At 29.8% G+C, this 13234-nt stretch overlaps 2 protein-coding genes across 4 annotated transcripts in view; one reads left to right on the forward strand and one right to left on the reverse strand.

Moving 5' to 3' along the window:
• The window catches only part of LOC129984026 (synaptic vesicle glycoprotein 2C-like), a 77438-nt gene that overhangs the window by 58651 nt on the left and 5553 nt on the right, over positions 1-13234 (reverse strand). The gene's annotated exons all lie outside the window — the stretch shown is intronic.
• LOC129984028 (epoxide hydrolase 1-like) overlaps positions 1-13234 on the forward strand; it is a 96097-nt gene that overhangs the window by 51602 nt on the left and 31261 nt on the right. For 2 of the 3 annotated variants that reach the window (XM_056093781.1, XM_056093780.1), the window contains exon 2: positions 12963-13100. The exons of the other annotated variant lie outside the window; for it this stretch is intronic. The gene's annotated coding sequence lies outside the window, so the exon portion shown is untranslated. The remainder of the gene's footprint in view (positions 1-12962; positions 13101-13234) is intronic. 3 annotated transcript variants of the gene reach the window in all.

The following is a 13234-nucleotide window of genomic DNA, read 5'->3' on the forward strand; positions in this document are numbered from 1 at the left end:
CGAAATAAGATAATCTTAATGCCATCAGCTTAAATTCTATGTGAGTATTTTAATATTGAACACGCCGGAATGGTTTTTTTAAATGAGAATGGTTCCCAAAATTGTATCGCATACTCTCTAACAAAGGTAAATTTACGTTTTAGCCAGCCACTTAATGAGTAATCTCATTACCTTGCCTTACTCTATTCACCTGTTATGTCCGGAGGTTAAGAACCTTGAGTTCAAGAACTCTGTGACACTCCCCTCAAATCTGTGCCCCCCCCGCAACCGATTGAAATTAAAATGCGGCACCGAATTTCAATTGGAGTCACAAAATAAGATACCAAATTTGACATATTTAAATCATAGCCCTTTTGAGTTATCGCTTTTATATATTTCTGAAGATGGACAGAACTTCAATCCCTTGTTGGATTTGACCCAAAATTTGTTAGGTAATATAGATGTTAAATCTGTGTATCAAAGTTTTTCAATCTAACTTGCTTTGTTTTTTAGTTATAGTGCTAACTTATATTCGAACAGCTGGTCAGACATATTTTTCCTCTGAATAGATTTTGCTCAAAATTTGATAGATATCTACAGATTTACTGAAAAGGCCTTATACTAAATTTCATCCATCTAGCTCAAAACGTTTTTGAATAATTTTAGCCATAGACAAACAACAGGCATTTTCCAAAAATGTGTTTTTAGAACTCATGGCAGTCTAAAACCCTGAGAGCGTCAAAATCAAGAGTTCAAATTTTTCGAACGATTTCAATATTTTCTCTATATTTCGTATACGAGAAAGTAATAAGGAAGACATTCACTTTCTGATTGCTCAATACATGTCTGAACGAACGGGCACGATAATTAACTGGATAATACTTGGGAGGAAAATACTTGAATGCAATCTAATGATATTTAATTTGATATTAATCCAAATTAATTTCCAAAACTTCATCTTAATTTAGCTCATAGTAATTTCATTCTCTTATTTCTTGATACAATTCCACTTTCTGTTCAGTTAATTCAACTGAAACTGTGTATATGTAATGATATTTAATTTGATATTAATCCAAATTAATTTCCAAAACTTCATCTTAATTTAGCCCATAGTAATTTCATTCTCTTATCTCTTGATACAATTCCACTTTCTGTTCAGTTAATTCAACTGAAACTGTGTATATGTAATGATATTTAATTTGATATTAATCCAAATTAATTTCCAAAACTTCATCTTAATTTAGCTCATAGTAATTTCATTCTCTTATTTCTTGATACAATTCCACTTTCTGTTCAGTTAATTCAACTGAAACTGTGTATATGTAATGATATTTAATTTGATATTAATCCAAATTAATTTCCAAAACTTCATCTTAATTTAGCTCATAGTAATTTCATTCTCTTATTTCTTGATACAATTCCACTTTCTGTTCAGTTAATTCAACTGAAACTGTGTATATGTAATGATATTTAATTTGATATTAATCCAAATTAATTTCCAAAACTTCATCTTAATTTAGCCCATAGTAATTTCATTCTCTTATCTCTTGATACAATTCCACTTTCTGTTTAATTAATTCAACTGAAACTGTGTAAAAATTACTGCGCAATCAATCTACGTATCAAATGAAAGTGATCCCATCGGTGCCCTTGCCAAGGTGTCAAAGATCACCACGTGTATTAAATTGGCGCGTGGCCGGAAATCCCATGTTATATAAGACTAGTGATCATTTGTTTCGGCCCTTCCTTCCCTTCTTTACTTCTGCTTTTGTGTCGCGCTGCGCATTCTTGTAAATAATCATGCCTGCCACCCGGAAGAGAATAAAACAAAATTAAAAAAACAAAGTCTCTTCACTGCTTATCAAACCTGCATTTCTACTACAACTACTATTAATATATATATATAGTGTCCATACACACATGCATACACAATGATAGCAGATATCATTATGGCCATCATCTAATCACAGCATATTCCAGGACAGAATCATGGCAAATTAAATCTGTTTTAAAAATGATCTAAGCGGTGAGTTTTAATCTTTCAATTACGTGAAACTATTAATAAGCATTGATTTAGTCTAGTTAATAAACAAAATCTCTTGTATCTGTTTGAATTGAACGTAGAGAATTTTTTTTTTTTCAAAAATATTTTTGAGGGCGTTTATCGAAACAATTTAATTGGTTCGTATCTTTGCCGCTTTCAACAAAAAATTTTTTTTTATCTTTCGTGCTCGTGCTTACGAATAAAACGCCTCCGTCTCACCAAAGGTAATTGAAATCGATCGTTTTGGGAGATTTGTGGGAATCACGTGTAGGTGCATCTCGTAATTGTGCCGGGAATTGGAGCTCTGCACCCCTCCAGGAGGGAATCCGGTAATCCTTCTTCTCCGTTTAATTAGAAACAATTATTCTTCTCGGAAGAAATTTGAACAAAGAGTCAAAGTTATGGAAAATCCTTCAAGTATCAAGAGCTTATTTTCTTCTCGAGATCTTGGACTCCGAGTAAGGAATGTAGTTGTACACATGCTAGCGAAGCTTTATACTTTATGGAAATATACTATATGAAAATAAATTTTATTCTCATTTTAAAAAAATTTGTTTAGTTTTTATGAGGATGTTATTTTGCATTGAAATTTTTATCTTTTTCAGGAAATGTAAGTGTTCTGAAATTCTATAAAGTCTTTGTTCTCCATGAAAATAATTTATTTTAATTTGTTCTGCATTTTGTTATGAGTTAACGATTTATTTTAAATAAGTTATACTTGCACATAAGTGACATAACCTGGAGGCGAATATGAGAAAAACTTATTGCAAAATTCCATAATATTTAAATTAGAGAAATATATTAAACATTAAATAATAGAAAAAGTAATGAAAATGTTAACATTTTTAATTGGTGCACTAAATTATTTCCTATGCTAAAATAAATTTCTAGTTTTTATTTCTTAAAATTATTAATTGCATCATAATGATTGATGTTATGGGGTCGCAGTGGTAAGGTCTCGACTGCGAAATCGAGGATTTCTGGTTCGAGACCACATTCCGTCATGCAAGAGGGCGTGGTGCATGCTAAATCCATCGGGGCCATTTCCTTCCCGCTTGTGGGGATCAGATGCTTGGAGAGGAGTGCGCCAGCTCAGACGTCGTCTTCGTCAACTGACCGAGGCTCAAAATTACGAGATCCACCCTAAAATAGCTCTAGTATTGCTTTAAAACTGACTGTTAACATAAGCTATCGTTGATAGGCTACACACTTAGCTTTCAGCTTTTCCGCATGTCAGTTAGCTCTTTTTACAGCTATCAAAACCTTGAAACTGGAAGGAAAAGGAACTATATCTTGTTAATGACAAAATTATTTCACGGAAAAGCAAATCGTATCAACAGCTTAAATTTCTATAAATCTTATTAATAACTGTCTACTGTTATTGCTTATTTTATCACATGAGAAGCAGGCATCTCATTATTGCTTCAATCGCGTATTATGAAAGAATGAAACGCAACCAGATAGCAAATCTTGATTCGTCTCCTAACCTGTAAAAATTGACTCGTCTGATATCATGCAGTTCTTATGTTGCAACGCCAACTCACCAGAGGCAGACTATATATTTTTTAAAAAGTAGAAAATTTTACGTTGTCTGGCTGGAAGAAAAAAGCGGTTTTCTTTTGTCCAGAGATACAAGGAAGAAAAAACGTAACTCCACTCCCCCTCTGCCAGATTCCATTATTGCACCTCTAATTTCGTAATAAGTTGAAGTCGAATAAAAGAAGGTTAAGAAGAAACTTATCGATGAAAGTTTTCAAGAGAAGTATCTTTTGCTAAAATTAAAATAAATAAAATGAAATAAACCCATACGAATTAGAGAATAAAAATTACTTTTCAAACTCCGATATTTTTTTAGATTATATAATAACATAAAAACGCTGCAACGGCAGAATATTTTTATTAATCATGTATAATAAGTAAATTATCTTTTTTCCTATTCCATTTTTTTTTAAAGTTTTATCTCATAACAATGTAAAACTAGAATTTTATTGTTAAAAATACGGAAACATAATGCCAGAAACTGAGTTACCAAGATATTTGTCGCATATAAAAATCTTTTGAATGAAACGCTGATTACTTACATATTTTGAATAAAACATGAATTTTATTTTTAATATGAAAACACAAGGAATTGGTAAAAAGAACAATCTGGTAAAGAGCATATTTAAAGATGATAAACTCTTAGATTTTATTTTCAAATTTAACACAATGATTAGAAACATGAAAATTTTAACTGATAATTGATTTTTAATTTATTTTGCTCTAAAATAATGTTGAAGAAATTAACAGTTTTATGTTAAAAAATATTATATTTCACTGATGCAAAACATTAACTTTATTAAATTAAATCCAAGGAAATAATTCAGTGATTAAAAACTGCAATTATAGTCAGTGTTTTAATAAATAAATTAATACTCTTAATAAGGGTATTGATTTATTTATTAAAAAGAGTATTAATGAGAAAATAACATGGATTCGAATCGTTATTAGAATAACACATAAATTTAACTAATTTTGAGAAATTTATTTTTAGAATTTAATTGAATAAAATAAAAACTATGAAATTACAATGCTATACTTTATTTTATAAAATTGTTAATGCAAAACTTTTATGAAATTATAAGATTCCGTATTTTTTCTACTCAATAAGTTTAAGTTTGAGAAATATATAGATGCGCATACATCTTGAATAAGGAAAGCAGTGTATTAAAACCATTGCTGCATATGTTGTACTCGTCGCTTCTGCAAAATTTTATGCAGAAATAGAAATGATGTATTGCATAAAGCTGCCTTTAAGGTTCTAAAAAAATATTCAAAAATCAAACTACAAAATTGCATCGATTCCATATCAAATCAAAAATCGTTTTCAAATAATCAGATGACGTGTAGGAGAATTCTCTCTTTCTTTTTAATGAAAGTAGACTAAAATTCTATCCGAGCTAACCTTCCGAAATTCTAATATTTTCTTCTCAAATGTGTTTATATTCCCATGGTAGCAGGTGTAAGTATAGGAACATTTCATGCTTTAATATGATTTCTAATGTTAAGTTATAATAAGTAACAGTCGTGTGAGGTGTTAGATAATTTTCTTTTTCTTTTCTTTTCTTTACTTTTAATACTTTGCTATATGCAATAGCTCTTCTACTAGTGTGTAAAAAGGAAAGCAGATGGAATGGACTGTTTTCCATTTCAGATATAATAACTGTCCAAAATAGATAACAGAATGCATAGCAGAACGGAATTATATGGAAAGAGATTAAAGTTAAATACTGAACAATTTCCTCTAAATATTCCGAACAGTTAAAGAACAAATATGACAGCTCATAATTCTCTCTAATGATGGAAATGACAGCTTCGTAAGAAAATTCTTTCTTCATGCGAAGTAAATTTATTTCTTAATCCTATGAAAATGAGTGTCTGGTCATCCGCAACTGATTAAATACAAGACCTTATAAGCTAGGTTTACAGATCGGGTTAGCTGACAATGAGTTATGAGTTTATATGTTTATATCTTAATATTTAGATCATAAAATTGTCAGCTGCAAGAATAAATAAAAGAAATTCGATAAATGATTGATTATTGCATCCATACCATCTTTCATCAGAGCAGTCGTTTTTGTTGCATATATTTTCAGCGCTAGAATTTTTTTATTAAAAATTATTTCCTCTTCTTCTCATCTCTAATAATAATAAAAAAGAGTACTGCGTATTTGTCTGGCACTCTACAGTAGGGTGGAACGAAAAAATCAATTTTTGATTTTTAATTTGTAATAGCGCGGAAAAGTTGCCTTTTGGTGTAGATAAAATAAATTATAAATATGAAATATATTGAAATAGGTCTTGAAGTGCCGCAAGGACGTTAAAGTTTCATAAAATTGAAAGTTTTGCTACATTTTAAAGTATTTTTACAAAATAATCAACTTTCGATATTTTATTTGTAGTAGAGCAGAAAAGTTGCCTTTTTGTATAGATAAGATAAATAAAAATTATAGAAAATATTAGAGTACATCTTGAGGTGCCGCAACGAAGTTAAAGTTTCATAAAAACACAATTTTTGCAACTTTTTAAGGTTTTTTTCGTACCTCGATTATGAAATAATATGCTTTAAATAAGCGCTATAATATGAATAAAAGTATAAAAACAGTTTTAATATCCCAGTGGCATGGCACTGAGTCGTCGCCGGAGTGGTTGTTATTGAGGTAAGGAGGAAATTTGTCTACGTTCGGTGACAAGGGCAGAGCTGGTTTCAAATCAGTAGCTTTGCCGCGTTCAGTTGAATTAGTGTCTCTACTCCGTCTATTGCGTAACTGATTAATTTGTGCGCTTTGCTGTGAGTAAAAATAGCTCAGTCTAAATTAGTGAAGACAAGACAAATATCCGAGTGATTTATTTTTGGGACATTTAGTGATTTGCTTGAAGCTGAATTCACTACTTGCGAAACTAGTGCTACTGTTATATGAGACATAATCTCAAAATTACTTCAGAGAAGGTCCTTCTGTAAGCGAAATATGTGACACTTTAATTCCCATAATAGAACAAATGTGGCCAAGAGCTTCTATTCTTGTTGCTTCTAGCAAAAGAATTTCACAAGTGCTTATCATACTAAATACCGAAATTTATTAAACTCTAAAAGCAGAAAATGTTTAGATAAGTTTGATTCCAACCTCACAGAATTTAGGGAAGAAGCTAGACGTTTATTTGAAATTGCCGACTTGTATAAAAGAAGAAAAAAAAGTATCAGTTATGGAATAAAAGGTTCTAAACGATCAACTCTCTAACAGGAAAATGGTTACAGGTAATAATGATATTACTACCACAAGCGCTTTGAGGAAGAAAGAAGCAAGAAAGAGTAAAGAACTACAGAGAATAGTTAAGTTTAATCAAGAACGGACAAAAAATACTAGTGTATTAGAAATGATTACTGGCGACAATGACAACGTTGAAGAACAACAGTGTTCTTTACAAACAGAGGCAAACCAACCAGATCCATCAAATAGAAAAAAGAAATAAAACTACCAGGTGCCTGTGTGGTTTTAATATTTATTAAAACTTCCATGTACTTATGGTTCCAAAGATCTTTTTAACCTTATCTCATATTTACGCTATCTCTCTGATGTTCTCAAGAACGTTATAGGTCAGATTATTCAAAGAAATGGGTACTTTGTTGCTTCGGAAAATATACTTTTTGTATATGCTAAATTATAAACGTAAAGTTCAAAAAGAACTTGGTTTAGACGTGTTTCAAAAGCAAGAACAGAAAGTAAGGACAAAGTCAGGAAGTTTAAAGTTCCAAACATAAACTTCAATGCAAAGGATTACATCGACATGATCTCATGGTTTGAAAATGACGAAATTGAAACCCCCACGCGTTTCCAGTGACTCTCTCAAAGACTTTATACAGAGGGCATCTAAAGCTGAACCAAATAGTACAGAGGATTCGGTTATCGACTTTCCCCAGTTTCCTTGTCATATGAAAGCAGTGGAAAGAGCTGTGAAACTCGTGACCGAATGAGTTCAAAATGTCTGTGGTTCAATCGCAAGAGAAGGATATATAAGGGCAAAAATTGACTCACGCGTGAATATTCCAAAATTTAATTTTAAATAAGCTTATTGGGGCATTGAAGTAGAAACAAACATTTTGCAGCTGTGACTTTTGTAATAATTAAGCATACATAAGTCAGAAACGCAAAATTTGACGTAAAAATATTTTTATTATTATTATAATTTGTAATTAATAATTTTTTACAACTGTAATGCTTATATATATTTAATATCATCTTTGTAACATTATATGAAAGAAAAATTCAAATATTTTATCAAAGTTAATTTCTCAAATTTTTAAAAAAAATTAAGCTCTTTGCTGTACCTTGAGATATTGTTGTATTCAGTCAGAATTTTTAAAAATTCGTTTTGAACGTAAAAACTAACTTTTCTTTACAAAAGTGAAGAAAAGTTAAATCTAAGAAAAAAATTTTTAAAACCCTTTTTAAAAATATCCATTTTTTTTCAATTCTTTTTTACAAATTTCAAGCTTTTTGCGGCACTTCAAGATAATGTAATATTGCTAACAAATTTTTAAAAATTGATTTTGAACCTAAAAGGCAGCTTTTCGGAACTATTACCAAACTAAAATCTAAAAAATAAAAAAATAAAAAAAAGGCCATTTTCGTTCCACCCTACTCTATAAACCATACAGTTTAACTTAGAGCTACCAAACTTGCTATATGCACACACACATACATACATATTCATATATATATATATATTGGAAGATAAAACTGTTTTCCTCTGAGAAAGTTTTTTTTGAATTTTTAATTATAATTTGAATTAATTAAGAATAAGTTTACTCCTGGAAACTTTCCCATGAAGACTAAATAATAATTAATCAGTGATTCCGAAAATAAGACTAAAAGACTAAATTAAGACTAAATTTTATTATTATAAATATTATGGAACATTGAAAATCATTTTTTGGTCAAATCCACTATCAAGTGGCGTCACATATATGAAAGAAAAATTTAATTCACTTAATTGACTACTTGATTGTTATATTATAAAAATTTTATATTAGTATAAAGTCGTAAAGAATACACAACTGCACAAAATCTGAAAAAATAAGATATATTATAAAATTCCATCTGTACAGGCAAGAAATATTTCAATAAGTGTATAGTAAAAAAAGCGTTTTATGAGGTCTTTCATAAATGATACTGAAGAATTTCAAAATATTTAGAGTTATTTCTTCTGTACATATGCTTGCTGATATTTGCACCTTAAGCTATGGCCTTGACTGATTAAATAGAAATGGTCGTATTATCAAATCGGTGAAGCAGACAAGAGTAAATGAGAGAGACCGTCTAAAGAACGCGTAAGATAAGGAGGACCAAAGTTTCAAGAATTTTTTTCAGGATTTTCAATTTTTTCGGAATTTTCAGATTTTTACTTTCATGTGATTTATAAAGTCCGTTACTCGAACTAATTTCAAATAATAATCAGATCGCGTTTAAATTTAGAAAATTCTTCATTTACTAATTTTGGAACTAACAGTCCTGACAAACTTTGTATTAGAGTATTTCATTTTTAAAAAGTATTTCAACTTATTACCATGTCTGATATTATTTTTCAATTTAATTTTTTTACTCGATACACTGACACCAACTCTTGAAGATGTAATCCATAGTCAAATATTTTGATATTTTGGTGTGTCATAATATTTGTCACTTAAAACTGCTGCATAAGTTAAATTGAATTCAACAAAAAAAATAAAAAAATATACTCCGAAATCTGCATTGCCTAAAGATCCTTATGGGGGTAAATTCCACCATAAATCTTATAAAAAATCCAGATTTTTCTGTATTTATCAAAAATAATATTATCTTTACCTATTTATTTGTTAGACCAGATTACTTTTATTGAATCCTTCAATTAAATTTAGAGGTCTCATTTTATCAAATTTTATAAATTAATTTGTTTTCCCCGCTTTTTTAATGGTTTGGCGGCTTTTTTATTTACATTTATTGTGAGCCAAAAAATCCGGAAATCAGTTTGCTTAAAGACATAACATTTTTCTAAAGAGTTTATGAAGTTCTGTAACCAAGTCCATGAGCAGAGAAACAATATTTAATTCCCCATTCAAGAGGAAGCATTATCTAAACGTTCAATAAATCTCTTCGAATGAGAATTACTTTTGTCAAAATTATTCTAGAGTAGTTGTTTTTCGATTCTTTAATAGATTAAGGCATCAATGGGAACTCGAAAAGAACCCCCCCCCCTCCCGTATTTTCTAGTAGAATAATTGATATGTTAATGAAGCTACTTTTGTTTTTCATTAGGGAAAAAAATTCTCATTTTTGAGCAATTTTAACAGTAAATTGATTCGATTCGAAACTATGAATTTTGTACGTTTTAATTTAAACACTAGATGCTTCTTCTTGGATCAAATATTTATTTTCAAATGAAAATTATGCTCATATAGCGATATGTATATTTCTTCTATGCCATATGAGCTCATGTAAGCATAAGTACATAAAATGAAATTTTTAAAAGAACAAACACACATTATGCAACAACACAATTCTAATACAATTATGTATGGCATGTGCACATTATCTTTACCGTGCTATGATATTTTTAATATGTTTGGTACTTATCCGTTTAATGAAATATAAATATCAATTATTGCTTAAAATATTACATTAAATCTGTAAAACACAAGTGAAATTAAGTTTCCAAAAACTCAGCGCAATCTCATTTTAATGTGCAAGAGCTAAAGGCGCATGTTTCGTGCGCTCGAGAATCTTCGGCTGAAGGGTGAGGAGAAAAAATAAATAAACGGGTTTTCCCTCCGGTTTTCTTAATAATTGGAAGAAAATTCGCTAAAATATCATAAACCTTTTCCTTTCTTCAATAATTGGAAAATTATGTGTGCGGCCTTGATCGATAGCGGTAAAATGAGTATTTTTGTTTTCCCTTATGAGCCATTATACGTAGGCAAAATGAATGAGGCGGATAATAAGTATCTGCATCATAAGTGAGGAAAAATGTTAAGGCATCCGACTTAGGTTGTAAAAATGCTTTCTCAAAAAAAAATGTGAAATTATTTTTATGATTTGAAAATAAAGTCCAAACTTCATAGATTCTAAAACAGACTTTGTTTTTAAAATATGTGGGATAGGACTAAAGATACTGTAATTTCAATAATACACAACAAATAAAAATGAAATCAGAAACAGTGGTATTTGTAACCGAAAATGAGAGATTTGTTTTATTTTTACCTTAAAAATTTCCAAAATAGTATTTGATATGTTTATATTAACTCTCTACCTACTCAACCGTTGTTTGCTTATTTTTGACATTTTTATTAAAAAGGCTTGAAAAGTACATTTGTTTCCAGCGCATTTGAATGAACTAATTTGCAAGAACAATATCTAAACGAATTTTCTGAAGAATAAATATTTCTGTGATTGATTCACGGAAAACATGATATATCAAAATCAATTCAATAACATTTCATGAAATTTGGCATACATGCATCCAAAGCCTTTAAGGATGTGATAGACAGAGATTTTTAAAATAGACATGTTTTACAGACACTTTCAATTTAAAACATGGACACATTTTGGCAAAAACTCATTAATGGCAACTTCAAATGCTCATAAAATTTGTATTTATTAAAATAGTTTTTATCCTGTGGTCTGTTGAATTCTATGTAGTTTGTACTATATGTTGGTGAAATAAAAATTAAATACTTCCATTATTTTTTTTAACGAACACTGTTTTTTCTAACACTGAAAGTTTTGCTAAATTTTCATTAAATAAGCAGTTTTTTCACAAATTAAAGGTAACGAGTGTATTTTTTCTTCTAATAGTAACCTTTCAAGTCTGTTTTATCTATTTGGTACAGTAAAAATGTTTATGCATTATTTTTTAAAAATTCATCTCCGAACCTAGTCGAATACCTTAAGAGGCCGAAAACAAAATGTATACTTTCTTTGAATGAATATTTACATGGGAAATTACTGAATGAGATCAAAGTTTCATAAATTCATGTTATTTAACAAAAATAATTGGGTAATTAATTTTCTTCATGAATTAATCGAATGGCTATTTTGATAAAATTCTAGCAAAACTTTAGTTAGAGAATGAATTAATTCCTTTCACATAAACAAGAAGATATTTCTGACGAATTTCTTTTTATGAGCTCTTCTGAAACATAATGTTTCCAAGTTCAAGATTAGCTAATTAATTTGGAAAAAAACTTTGAAAGTTTAGTTATGCTAGCCGCTTTTGGCTATCAGCTTATTTGCATAGATTGATTTTTAGAATGTTAAATATTAATATTGTCACGTAGGTACTTTAGTGTGGAACGCAATGACACACACAAGAAATAGAGCTAAACCAACTTATTAACTCAACTTTAACCTCAGAGACTGACAGATATTCTACTTTTATACGAGCAGGGAAAGTTCCAGAATACTTTTCTGGAGACAGTAAGAAAAGTCCAGTACACTTGTCTGGTAAACAAAAGAAAGGTCTAGAATCTTCTGGAACATGAAATAAATGAAAACATAAAATCAAGGAATTAAATATTTACACTAACTGTGAATCGAATTATCTCTAGCGGGATTCGAACTTACGATCTCTTGATTGTAAGTGGAGTGGATTGTGAGATCAGTGCTATGACCATTCGGCCATGGGGAGTGGCCTGCCATTTTTCAATGCGGCAATATACAAGATACATAATTATTAAAAAATTCACCTTTTTATTTAATAAAAATGAATTTAATTAAATATGTTAAAGCAAAATATAATAATTAAAATAATTGTATATACTACGAAATAAAAGCGGAACTGGAAATTCTTCTTCTGGATTAATGTCTAAAAGAATGTTTTTTTTTAATATTTATTTTAACATTGGCAAAAACAGGTCATTGTATGTTTTAATGGATGAATTTGTATTTTATCATAATATTAAAAATTAATTTTTACAAATTGTGGATTAGATTAAAAATATTAAAAATAAAACATTTTGCAAAAATGAAATTGATATCAATAAAAAAGAAATTTAATACAATGTGGAAACCAAACAAAAGACTTAACCATTACTCGTCTGACAATGTTCAAGTCTATTTTCTTACTCAGTTAAACTTTGTTTGACGCCTATCTCTTGAATTCATTTGCATCTCTTATCCTCTGAGTGAACAGAGTTTGGTGAGCCCTATCCAGAGCATTTCTAATTATATTTTGGTGCTTCATTTATTAACAAAGGCAAAGTATTAAATTAAACTCAGATTTATGAACATTCAATGAAGCAATTTGAAACTTTCGTATAGTGATTTATTTACACTTGAAAGTTTGCCATTCGGCAACCATCAATAAGAGCGATTTCTATGCTACATATGGCAACGTTATTTATATATAGATTTACTTTCATTTTCAGGCAATATGGGAACCTTTTTAGAACGAGCCTTCTCATTTTTAACCATGATCAAGTGACAAGGAAGACACCTGAGCCGGCATCCTCTTTCCAAATTTTCCGACCTCACCAGTAGGAGGATATCTGATCTCGGCAAATGTAGTATGTATCGGGCCCGCTAATACGATGGTTTTACAGTTGAATTAGATTTCTGAAGTGTAGATCTTACCAGTGAGTCGACGTGGTATATGAACCATGGGAGAAAATGTTCCAAAATACCAATAATATACATAAAT

The sequence above is a fragment of the Argiope bruennichi genome, chromosome 9 (assembly GCF_947563725.1).
Source record: "Argiope bruennichi chromosome 9, qqArgBrue1.1, whole genome shotgun sequence".
Classification (NCBI taxonomy): domain Eukaryota; kingdom Metazoa; phylum Arthropoda; class Arachnida; order Araneae; family Araneidae; genus Argiope; species Argiope bruennichi.